This window comes from Cryptomeria japonica, chromosome 10, assembly GCF_030272615.1.
Source record: "Cryptomeria japonica chromosome 10, Sugi_1.0, whole genome shotgun sequence".
Taxonomy (NCBI): domain Eukaryota; kingdom Viridiplantae; phylum Streptophyta; class Pinopsida; order Cupressales; family Cupressaceae; genus Cryptomeria; species Cryptomeria japonica.
In genome coordinates this window covers 421,879,713-421,893,599 of record NC_081414.1, presented here as the reverse complement: position 1 = coordinate 421,893,599, position 13,887 = coordinate 421,879,713, and positions in this window count along the sequence as shown.

Sequence of the window (13,887 nt, the reverse complement as noted above, 5' to 3'; positions counted from 1 at the left end):
GAAACATATAAATAAAACATCATGATCATATAAAGAGAAAATGACATCAATTCCCCATCACAACCGCACTCAGATGTGCACAAAACTTCACCAAACTTACACAAAACTTTAGGGAGATGTAATAAAGAAAAGATAGGTACAAAATAGCATTACAAAGTGTTGTCCCCAATTTTAACTCACATACAAATTGGGGTAGTCCTATAATTTTTTTCCAATTCATAGCCCATGTGCTATAAGGCACACTTTTTGAGGCATTTTTGTTCTCCTCATATGTGTGTTTTGGTAAATTGATCTTCAATTTGGGGTTTTTTAAGTATTTTTGTGTTACTTAAGTCCTATTTTAGGTGCAAATTGGGTTTATAACCCTGATTTACACTTGGTTTTTATCCTTAGTCTTTGTTTTGCCTTGGTGTAAATCAGGTTTATAAACCCGATTTGCACCTCCCAAGTGTTTTGCACCTCCATAGTGCAATGCTTGGTTAGAACTCCTACACTGCACCTCCCAAGTGTTTTGCACCTCCCAAGTGTAGTGTCGGGTTTAAACTCCTACACTGCACCTCTAAAGTGTTTTGCACCTCCAAAGTATAGTGTTGGGTTTAAACTCCTACACCACACCTCACTTCACTGTCCAAGGTGTAAATCAGGTTTATAAACCCGATTTGCACCTCAACCTTGATTTTTTTTTCTAAGTGTAAATCGGGTTTATAAACCTTATTTGCACCTCAACCTTGGAATTTTCTAAGTTTTCAAATAGATTTTTTTTTAATCCAGATTTTGTGTGAATCTAGAGTATGAATACAAATGATCTTCAAGCAGGTCTTTTTCTGAAGAACCTAAAGATTCAAGAGTACTAGCAATTCCCCATAATTTTAGAGGATTTCTGAAGAAGAATGAAAGTGATGATGCACAAAATGAAACTCTAGTTCTTGGTTATTTTTTCGTGTTTTTCCCAGTGATATTTTATTATGTCTATCGACACCTTAGGTGTCATTTTGTAATTTCTCATGTGCATCTATTGAGTGCACAAGTCCTAAGTCAAATTGAACTCTTCTTTTGACTTAATCATAGAATTAGTTATATTTTCCAATTTTTATGTTGCACTCCTCTCCGATATATATGAGGGTTTTTATTGTAATAAGGATCTAAAGTCTTGGCATCCAGACTTTGTGTTGGATTCATTTGTTATTTGTGATGAGAGTGTTCTTATGAAACTTTTGTTATAGATTCTTATTATATTCAAGTGAAGGAAAGTGGCGAATCTTGATAAAGTATAGATATATGAACTTTGTGTCATATGTTGACTATTGTTATTAACATAAGAAGTGGTGAACTTTATATCAGTGTGAAGACTTTGTGCTTTATTGCATTATCTTGGAAATGAAGATTGTGATTAGAATACTTTGTTCTTTTATCATTGTTTTCATAAAATTGTTAAAATCAACATTATCATAAACCCCTTTGAAGACTTTGTGCTTTATTTTGGTTTATTTGTTAACATGTTGGGTTACAAAAGATATTATTAAAAAAAAGGTTGATAGGAGAGCAGCGACTTCAAGACTTTGGGCTTGAACACTCTTTCCCATCCCAGAGAAGCAACATAGGACTTTCAACCCTTCATAGAAACTTTGCTTCTTTCCTGAAATAAGAGGAAAATAATAACATCTATCTTGAAAATAAGAAGATAGGATGATGTACCACCCATGCTCAAATTATAAATTTAAAGTTATATCGTATATTAGAATAGAAAATTAAATGGGGGAGCCTCCCCTCAGAAGAATAGGAGGGATTTTATCCCGTGTTACTGTGTTTGAAACTACAATTTTGATAAGTTCATAGGTTACAAAATTTTCAACCAACACAAAGATAGTCCAAAGCCAATACAACAGTCAAACCATCTCCAAGACAAACTAAGATAAGATTACAACTCACGAATCCCAAGGAACAACTCTCGACATAGTCTCAGACACTCAAATGTTGCTAATACACACACAGAATCATAAGGAGATACAAATGAGACATAATAAAATCCAAATATCATTCCATAAGCTCCTTAGACTTAAAAAAAATCACAGAAAAAGGAGAACAAGGATTCATTAAGGGAAAATGCAGAATATGCATTCCCGACAACACACACTATCTCTAAATACAATACTTCAAATTCCTTTTTCAATCATCTTTAAATTTCTCCCCAAAATCAAATCGAAAACTCCAATATCAAATCCTTTCCCCAAAACAATCTTTCAACAATCACAATGCAGACAATTTTTCAAAAAAAAAATTGCAGAGAGAAACAAAGCTCCAACCTGGAAATCGCAATCCAAGGCAAGAACAACTGAAGAAGAGAAATCCAGAATATAGCGACTCCAATCCAAAATACAATCAAATCTCCCAACAATACATTCAAAAATTACAAAGCTTCAAACCAACAATTGTAGAGAAGCCAACCCTGGCAATGCACGGGAAAAAACCATTAAACTCAAAACTATAGAAATCCATTGGCCAATCAAAAAATTCCAATAAACTATATATTATACCTACCATGCATGAAAACAAGGTAAGTATTATTTAACAATGTTATGTACTTATTCCACTCAAAATCAACCAATAAAAATAAGTGGTAGGTAAACTTTATAATAAAACCAACTATGCAAATAATAATAATATAATATAAACATAAAAGGGATAGTAACAAATCAAATCCTAATAAATGAATAAATAAATAAAATCTTAATAAATAGAAACTCAATTAAATAGAAAATCAGATCAACAATAAAGCATAAAGAATAAATAATAAATCAATTAAATAATAAATAAATAATCATTAAACAATAAATATATAATAAAATAATCGATTAAGCAATAAATTAAATAAACCAATAAATTAATCTTAATTAAATAATTATAAAATCTCAACAATGAATTAAATATCACATAATCAATTAAACACTAAATAAATATCATCCTCCAAGAGGGGAAAACATCTCAAACATACACATGAAACATTGCATTAGAGTTAGAAATCACAAGACAAGTTAGTGAATCAAAAACTCTCAAAATCGTTCCATGCTCCTCTATCCCTAAAGATCTTCAAGATTCAAGGTGGCCCTCACTTGGAACAGAACTTGATCTCTTAGAATAAGATTTAAATGCTGATTCTAGGATCAAAATGGATGCAACTGAGATCCTATTGAATGGTGAGATGGTGGATGAAAACTAAGGATGCAAGATGCAAAACTAGATATGATCAAGATGATGAAGATAAGATGAAGCTATGTTAATTCCAAATTGAAGATTAAGATGAACTAAGTAAGCTAGATGAAGATGAAAACTAAGTAATTGATATGAAATTAAACTAACTAAAATGACCTAAATCATGATGCAAATGCTAAGTGCTATAATGTTAATGCTTGAAGACTTGGATGCTTGAAGCTGACCAATGAGATCCTTTGATAACCTACAAAAGACTATAATTTTGATGTACAAGATTGGGATCCTTGAATTGAAGAAATGAGTTCTATTTATAGGCAAAATAGAGAAATTGTTGGCATTTTTGATGTTTATGTTGTGATTGTCATTGATGGACACACACTTGTATTGAGATCCCCTATATGTATGAGCTAGAGCTCAACCGATATTTTTTCCAACCGGTATTTTGTATTCTAGTCTCTAGGCTATTGGTGATTTTGTAGAATGTGTTTCCTGGTCTGAAGTGGCATGTCAACCCCAAGCGGCTCGAATATCTCAAGCGGTACGAGGAAGCAAAGTGGCATGACACATTCTTACCAGTCTTCATTTTTGTCAAACCAGCAATCGGTATTTTGTATGAACCAGTAATACTCTGTGATGAGTTACCAACCGACATTTTGTGATGAGTTACTAATCCACCGATTGTTTGACGGTGCCGACACACTGACGGTGCTTTTTGTGTTGTGTTATTGAGTATGTCTAGATTCATTGAACCTAGGAAATTGTAATGTAATCCTATTGGACCGACATGAAATTAGATTCCTTTAAAAGGACATCATGTCTGGGGTTTATGTTGTTGCAAAAAGGGTTTATGTGGTGCTAGGGTTTAAGGTGATTGTTGAGTTGTTGAAGAGCGATCTTATCTAAGAAGATCAAGTTGTAACTGAGAGAGATAGAGAAGACTGAAGTAATGCTGGAATGCATTAGTAGTGAACTATACTGGATCTAATCAAGCAGTCTGTGCTATTAGATAGATCAAACACTTGTTGATTACTCACATCTTTGACAAGTCTGTAGCCCTTAACCGAGTAGGCCTAAAAGCCTTTGTAAAATCCTCTAACAAGGTGGTTCACCACTGTGAATCTAAAATCCTCTAGCAAGGTAGTCTTTAATCAGACTTATCTCCTTACAGAGATTGAGATTCCTGACAGGATCTGTTATGGTGAAGAACATTGTAAGACCTTAACCGGTCTGACCTTAATCGGTATGGTTTCTATTCTGCAGATAGTGACTTGTGAGTTCCATCTCACCGTGGTTTTTCCCATTTGGGTTTCCATGTCAAATATCTTGTGTTATGGTTGTATTGCTTTTGTGGGTGAATGCTTTACTTGCATTTTGGTTTGCATGTGTGGTAACCGGTCTGTCTGTTAAACTGCTTTACGGGTTTGTCTTCAGACTATTTAAGTGTTTTAGTGCATTGATTTTTGGCATACTAATTCACCCCCCCTCTTAGTATTCATCAAAAATAGATGGTTGAGATTGAGTAATCTCAACAAGGGCTAGGATTGAAAGTTATCAATCCATAGGAGATATTCAATCCAATCCCAAGTTGAGAAATTTCACCTTGAGAGGGATTGAGAGGATTCTAAACAAGCATTAGATGCTAAGCAAGCAATTAGGGATAACCTCAAGGAGTGAAATCATTGGATAATGTCATTAACCAGTGAGGCATGCTATTACCCAAGAGGTAAACTCTTGCGCAACATGGGAAAATGGTTAAAGGGACAACCATCATGGCTAAGGGGTGTGGGCTTGTAAGAGGCATTAAATGCCTTTTGAAGACTTTGGAGGCTAACTTGCCCAAAGAGGAAAACCACTAGTGGTTTATGTAAGACCCTTACATGTTTGGAAGACTCAAGAAGTTAACTTGTTGAAATAGATAAAGTCTTAAATGCATTTTGAAGACTTTCTTCCAAATTTGGAGAAGTGACTCCCCCAAATTTAGGGAAAGGACATGATTAGGAGATTAGACATGATTAGGATGGGATTAGGAGGTTTCTAGAAGGATGATTATGGAAGCAAGTGGGATATGTAGGAGAATGCAAGTGGGTGAGGAAAATAGGTATTTTAGAAAATTAAAATGATTTAATTTAGCCAAAAGGGATGCAACTTGCATTTGTAGGATTTTGCAAGTGGGGAAGACTATTCACAAATAAATAATGATTATTTATTTGAAAAGGGGATTTTTAATTAAATGTGAATTTAATCATAAGGGGGAAAATATATTTTAATCAAATAAATAAGATTTATTTAATCAAATTGCTAAGGGTACTTAATCAAACCTTAGTTTAATTAATAGGTTAGGCTAGAAGAAGGAGATTTAATCAAATCTTTAATTTGATTAAACGGTCAATTAGAAGAATGGGGATATTAATTAAATCTTAATTAAATTATTTGGAAGAATTAGGGATAATTAAATGAATAAAATTCACTTAATTCATTGTGCAAATTTTAGGTGTCTACATTTTGCCCCTCTTTGAGTCAACGTGTGACCACATGTTGATTCAAAGAAAAACGCTCAATTTGTCGTAAATTTTTTTCGATGATGTTGTCACCAAAATTATCGATATGATTCCCTAGATATGAAGAATTGATTCGATATGAGATTAGATATGAAGATGGTGTCGATATGAGACAAATATGAAATTGATATGGAGATTTGATATGATAATGCCCCCTCGAGATATCATTCATGCACTAAAGGCATAAATGATCTCTCGAAAGAAGAAGAATGTTATTTGAAAGATAGAAGAGTGGATAGTTGATGACATGCATGGGTTTGATAAGATTGATCAGATTGATAAGAATGAGATCAAGTCTGGTTTCAGGAATGATACCTTGTGTATAAGAAAAAGATCAAAACGTATGGTTTCAGGAACGATATATCTTGTATAAGACCTGATCAAAATGTCTGTTTTCAAGAAAGATACATCTTGTATAAGACATTATATAATAGATCAAATGAACTAGATTGATAGAATTTATAAGATTGAGATCAAGTCTAGTTTCAGGAATGAAACCTCCTGTATAAGACGAAGATGATCAAAACATCTGGTTTCAAGAATGATATATCCTGTATAAGACTTGATCAAAATGTCTGGTTTTAGGAAAGATACATCCTGTATAAGACATGATAGAATGGATTAATAGAAATATTAAGATTGAGATCAAGTCTGGTTTCAGGAATGACACCTCCTATATAAGACAAAAATGATCAAAACATCTGGTTTCAGGAATGATATATCATATATAAGACCCGATCAAAATGTCTAGTTTCAGGAAAGATACATCTTGTATAAGACATGATAGATGAGAGTTGGATGAATGATGAAGATATGAACGTAAAGAAATATTTTGTGATGATGCAATAGATATGCATGTGATGTATGCAATGATGAATGTGACTAGATGACGATGATGATGATGTTAGGCCCAATATGGAAAGCTAATGTACTGAGAGGGGAGGGGTGAATCAGTACTTCAAAATATTTCTTCAACAATATCTTTACTGTTATGCATAAACTGAATAGTGCAGTAACATAATATAAAGCTAAAACAAATAGATAACAATCATACATGATTCACTCCATAACACATATATTTTGATTACACAGAAACTCTTGGTTAGAGAGAAAAATTGCGGTGGGCATGGCACCCACAACTTCACTACTGCAATAATAAAGAGTGCTCGGTTAGAGCTACATGTTTAGCTATTTCTGATAGCATACCCTGTTAGGAGTAACAAGATCTGTTAGATCTACCTTGCTAAAGGATTTTACAACACTTCATCTAAATGTTGCACCTGGTTAGAGGCTTTACAATTTATAGACTTGATTAGAGTCTTTTACCCTGTTAAAGGTTTCTCTTACAATTTCAAAATATTACAATAAAATCATTACAAATATCTGCAACTTTACATTTGTAATGTTATAGAAGATTCTATGTGCTCAGAATAGATTACCTTGCTTATAGCATACCTCGGTAACCCATATAGTAACTCGGTAAACCCTTCTGTTTACTCTGTTCTTCGACTGTTCTCTGAAAACCTTCTCGGTGACCTCTGTGTCTCTGTGACAGTCTTCTTACACCCATGCACACACCTTTAACTCTTTAACTCATGCTGTATAAATAGATCTCTTATGATGGTGATCCAATTCATTGCTTCGATCTTACAAACACGATTTATTGAATGAATAATCATGCAAAATATTTCATTGGTTAGATAACCTCAAAATCATACACAATCTTTAAGTGCAATTTCCAATGTGATAACGGTTAGATGTGCCTCAATCTTGTGACACGTTTTCATATGCATGTCCAGGTTCAATGAATCTGGTAACACGTTTCACTCAGTGTAAATCAACTCGGTGTGTCATCTTTGTTGCTCGGTAGACATGTAAAGATACTTAGTAGACAGCTCGATGTATACTGCGTTCTATGACTGCTTTCTTTTGTAACTGACTAGACTGTACATACCGACTGAATATTTCGGTAATAGATAACCGACTAGAGTATATAGTATAACTTTGACATAAAACTAATGGCAATCTAATAAGTAGTAACAATCTCCCCTTTTGACATTAGTTGAGATGATTGACAAAAACTACTTTCAAAGTTATAACTCAATAATCTACATACTTGCAAAATTTGACTATGCTGACAGTATATACAATAGTCAATAATAATATATCAGATATACTCCCCTTATCGATATACTATATAAAATTCTGAGTTTTGCATGCTTGATGATCTGTTCCTGTTCTGTGCTTACTGTCCTGTACACTGTGCGGTTTACTGTTCTTGGATATTCTGCTCAGTATACTCCCCCTGTATACTATACTCTGAATACTATATCATTCTCTCAATACTGAATCAATCCCCTAGTACTGTAACATATTACTCCCCAAATATAGTATCACTCCCCCTTTTTGACAAACATCAAAAACTTAATTTCCATTCGGGGGTGGTAACTGGTCAAAAATGGATTTGTACTCGGTCCGGGCGTCAGTGAGAGCGACAGAGAATGCATCATTTACACTATCCATTAAAGAATTTTGTGCTTGAATATCAGCAAATAGTGATATTAAGCCATCTAGAGTTCTTCCCTCTTGAGTAGTAGATAAGTATGTGGCTCGGTTGATCTATTCTTGGACTGATGAAAGATGAGGAAGGAATAATGTCTGAAGTGTCATTATGTCCATCCTGATCTTGTGTTCTTCATTTCTTAAGTCCAATTGTTGAGCCATGAGCTGTTGTGACTTTGTATAAAAATTCTGAACTGAATTTGGCTCAGTAGTCAACTTATTTGAGAGATCGGTGATCTCTTTCTCAATTGCCTCTATTTTATTCTTAATGTCTTTAATGAATAAAGAAAATGTGCAGAGTTTTTGAAATAAATAATGAATGTGCTTGAGTTGAGGAGTCAACTCAGAAATAAATTTGACAAGTTTAACTTTGCCAATAGCTATAGCTTTTTGTACCTCTTCTATCATTTTGGCAGTGAGCTCTTTGTCTTTCTGCTTGCTCAAATACTTTGATGCATCTACTCCAGATGTCTCTATATTTGTTAGGAGTTCATCCAGTTGAATGTGGATGGCTGCATCTGTTGATACTGTAGCTTTAGGTAGCATATCTATTAGGAGTTCTTTTACCTTCTGAAGTACTTTATTTTTCTTTTGAATGGCCATTTGCTTCTCTTGTTCGGCCTTTGCTTTGCACAATTCACCAAAATCAATGAGTGCTTGCTGCTTTAATTTTGCTATGTCTACATTGGGCAACACTATGGGTTTTGACAAATCAACTTTAAAACTATGCTTCCTCACTTTCTTTTCTTTACCTTTCACCGATGGAACTAAGACAATGGCTTGTGAGGCTTGATTACCCTCGGTAGGTTGCTCGGTAGAGGCAACACTTTGATCGGTTCCTTTAGCCTCTATAGAGTCCTTCAGTGTCTCGGTACTTGGTGTCTCAGTTGCAACATTCTCAGTGCCAGAAGGTGCTTGAGATGTATGTTCTTGAGTAGGACCTTCTCCTATTGCAGACTTGTGACCTTCAGTGCCTTGATCTGTATCCTGAGGAGTTTCAGTTGAGATAGGTTGCTTGACTGGTGGATAAGGTTGAACTTGTTCCAAGACTGATTCACTAGATACAAGTTTTGCATATGCAGTGCCTTCTATCATTTCCTATTCCGAGGCCTCTGTATCCATGACATCTTCATCTATTTGAATGGTGTCAGCAGGGTCTTGTTCAGTAGCATCAGGACCTTGCTCGGTGACATCAGGATCGTGCTCGATGACATCAATGATTTCAACTGTAGCTTTCTCACCGACATCCTTGATTTTGAATATTTCCTGCCACTTTGCTTTTGTCTCATTTTCTACTTCAATATATAGCCCATTCATCAGTTTTAAGGCTCTCTGTTTGACAAGAAACTTTGAATTGTAGGTTGTCAGATGTTCCTTTATTTCAGCTACTAACATATTAGGAAAGAGATGGACTAGACTTCTTTCTCTGATTTGTTTCTCTGAGTCCATTGCATACTTCCACCTATTATCAATATGCAGATACAATTCATTTGGAAGTGACTTAGCTATTTCTAATGGAGCTAGCCGAAACTTTAGAAGTGTGCAGATGACAGCTTCTTCAATTTGTCTCTTTTTCATCATTGTTCCTGGTTTCATACTTGACATATCTAAATCCTCCAAATCCACCATATTCTTTCAGATTAGCACAAAAGTTTTCAACACTATGTATATTTACCTTCTTGCTCTTGACAATTTGAAATTTGCTTGCATCTTCTGATTCGGTATCACTAGACTCTTTTGCCAAAATGAGTCTCCGAGTAGATTTCTTGTATGTCTTTGTTACCTTGGGAACAATAACACTCTTTGTCTTCTTACTCAGTGAAGCTGCAGATGCTCTAGTGTTAGGTCATTTTACTGGAGGTGGAGTCGGTGAGACTTTTGATGTGTCCTGTTTCTTTCTCTTTAACACTTTACCCTTAGGCAATTCAGTGCTTAGTGTTATAGCTACCTCTTGGGCTTCAGATTCCTCTTCGGTAATGGCAATGGTGCCTTTGATAGGTGTAGAGGAAGAGTCTTCTCTGAATTTCTCAGACAATGCTTTTATCATTTTTGTTGCCTTTCTTGTAGCTTTGGGTACTACAATATTCATTTTTACCTTTTCCTTTACTTCCTCATAGGTACCATACCTCAGCTCGGTAGCATGTCTGGGCAATGTAAGAAATGCATCAATTTGTTGTTTTGTGATGTCAAAATCAATCTCGTAACCCATTGGTGACAAAGATTGAGTCCTCGGTTCCATAGCATTCACATAACAGTAATCGGTGTCAACTTCAAAACATATATCTTTTTTGTATTTCTCTACTAGCTGGGGTGGAGTCCTATATCTGTTATGCATTTTCTCTTGAAATTTACTAAAGTAATCATCCATGATATCATTGAAATTATCACCTAACTTCTTAATGAAGTCATTAATTTGATGGGTGATAGGTCAGTGTAGCTCCCAAACAACTTTACCGACTGATGGGAAGAATTTTTCAAAGTAGAAAAACATGCATACCAGTAGTGATCCAAACTTTAGAGTATTAGCCAAGTTGTTCTTCTTCAGCTTCCTAATGGTGTTCATATTTTCAAATAAGTTCTTCAGCAATACCTCGCATAGGTCAATTTTCATTCCCTTTTTCACAATTTTGTATGCTAAGTCTACTGCTGCACAGGGAACACTGTTTTAGTTTCAATCCTCTGCAATCAGATTCCACTCCAGTTAAACTGATCAATTCCTTATGTGATATCATCTTCTGGGCTCGGGCATGATCATAGATAGGGTAACCGGTAATCAGATGAATGATTTCCTTGGTAATCTTAAATGGTTGCTCCTCTAGCCACATGAAATCATCGTGAACTCTCCTCAGAACAAACTTGACCCACTGGAGTTTGAACACATGAGGATAGGTTAGGGCTTTAGTTAATCCCTTGATCTTGATGTGCTCATACTTGTTGTTCAATATACCATCAGTACATAGCTCATCATAGGTGTCTTTGATTTCCACATGATCGAGTTCTTCAACATGACATTTGGTGAAGAATCACACATCTTCGACTAACAACACTTTGTTCGAGATGAGTGAAAAGGCGGTTTTGTCATCCGGTTCAGAAGCGACTTTGGGGGTCAAAGAGTATTTCAGTGAGGGCTTCTCTACATTCTTGACAACTATGGGATCTTGGATCTTGGGCGCCATTGTAGATTTCAGATAAAAACTAGCAAAGAGTCCTTAGGGTTTCAGGATTTCAAATGACAAACGCTTTATACTTAGCAGATAAAGGCAACTAGATAAGATCGGTAAACCAACTTAATGATGTGTTGAGATTGATGTAAATACCTTGAATTTTCTTTGTCGGAGGTTTTGATCGCCTTTGATTTTCTTTGCTCAGTTCTCTCAAAAACTTGGTAAGTGTAAATGACTGCGAAAATGCTTTTAAGTACACAAAATACCTTATCGGGCTCCGTGTGGGTTAGGTCAAAACATTAAATGCACTCGGTTCCTCTTTAACCAATTTACTCTCCTTTTTTGTTTTAACCGAGTAACCAAACTTCCTTCATTTACCGACTTGACAGGCTTCCTGTATTCACCGACTTGACAAGTTTCCTGTAAAGCTTACTATTACATCTTAGCTATGCAGATTTTTGAATTTAGTACATAATATAATAGGAACTATTAAGGTTTTAACCTTCAGAGAATGCAGTCCCTTCATACCTTTACCGATTAATTTGGAATAGGTGCACCCAACTCGATAGGTAAGGCGATTTCTTCATTTGACACAATTTCCTTCTTTTTCCAAATCATCTTTAATTTTTCTTTTATTCAGTGTCTTTTCTAGGTTGATCTCTGCAATCTCCAGCTAAGTGTCCAGCTTTGTGACAATGAAAACATGACATACCAAGATTTCTCCATGATCTTCGGTTGTACATCCCAAACCCTATAAAACAGTTAGCACTAATATGTCCATATCTTCCACAACATTCACACCATATCCTTGTATTGTAATCCCATGGTACTGCAGAATACTGTCGGTAAGGATCTGTGTGAGTTTGGTAACCTCTAGCATTTGCTCGGTGTGCATACCACATATAGTTCTTTTTCTTAAACCAACACTTCTCGGTACTATGTCCATATCTATTGCAGTTTTTACAAAACCCTTTGAATTTTCCCTTCTGATAATTGTTAACAGACTTTGTCCTACATTGATTAGATGTGTGACCATATTTATTGCAATTGTAACAATAACCATTGGACTTAGTGGCATTCAGTTGCTTACCTTTTCTGATTTGGCATATGTTAGCAGTGTGACCTTGATTTCCACAGTAGTTGCAAATAGGCTTCTTTCTTTTGATGTTATTCTTGTTTCCAACTTGCTTTGATGATTCTCCTCTCTCGGTAGTATGAATTCCTTTCTCGGTAGAGACTTTTCCTTTGTAACTGAGTCCTGCATCTTTGTTGGGTCATCTTGTGTTCAGTTGCTCATCCAACATCTTTGATGCTTCATAACTCTTCTTCAGTGTTTCTTTGGATTTCTTCTCTGTTTCAAGTTCATCGATTAACTTTGATACTTAAAGTTTCAATGCTTGATTCTCATCATTCTTCAGAATTGCTTCATGATGTGCATATCCTAGTTGATCTGATAGGTTTTCTTTAATTCCAGTCAACCTTATGATTTCATCATTCTTATCAGATACTAAGACATCAAGTTGTTGTTTCTCTCTTTCTAGATCTCTTACTTTATCCTCAGTTGTTCTCAATGCATCTAGATTTTCAGTCATCTATGTGCTGAAATGTTCATGTTCTCTTTTTATTGCTTTTAGTTGATCAACCAGTGCTTTGTTCTTTTCTTTCAATACTCCAATCATTTCTTCAGTTTCTTTAGATATACTGTTCTTAGATGATGTCTCAATTTGTTCCACTAACTCTTGAGAGTCCTGCAAATCATCAGATAATCTTCTTCTCACTTTCAGAGATTTTTGCATTTGCCTTTGCATGTCTGTAATCACTTGATTAGCATGATCTAGCTCTTCTTGCAGATACACAATCCTCTGAGATTGTTTATAGCCTTCCATTGATAAGATCTTTCTCTTTAGGCAGTTAAACCCTTTTCCAAGATTCAAGCTCTGATACCAATTGTTAGGCCCAATATGGAAAGCTAATGTACTGAGAGGGGAGGGGTGAATCAGTACTTCAAAATATTTCTTCAACAATATCTTTACTGTTATGCATAAACCGAATAGTGCAGTAACATAATATAAAGCTAAATTAAATAGATAACAATCATACATGATTCACTCCATAACACAATACTTTGATTACGTAGAAACTCTTGGTTAGAGAGAAAAACTACGGTGGGGAGGGCACCCACAACTTCACTACTACAATAATAAAGAGTGCTCGGTTAGAGCTACATGTTTAGCTATTTCTGATAGCATACCCTGTTAGGAGTAACAAGATCTGTTAGATCTACCTTGCTAAAGGATTTTACAACACTTCATCTAAATGCTGCACCTGGTTAGAGGCTTTACAATTTATAGACTTGATTAGAGTCTTTTACCCTGTTAAAGGTTTCTCTTACA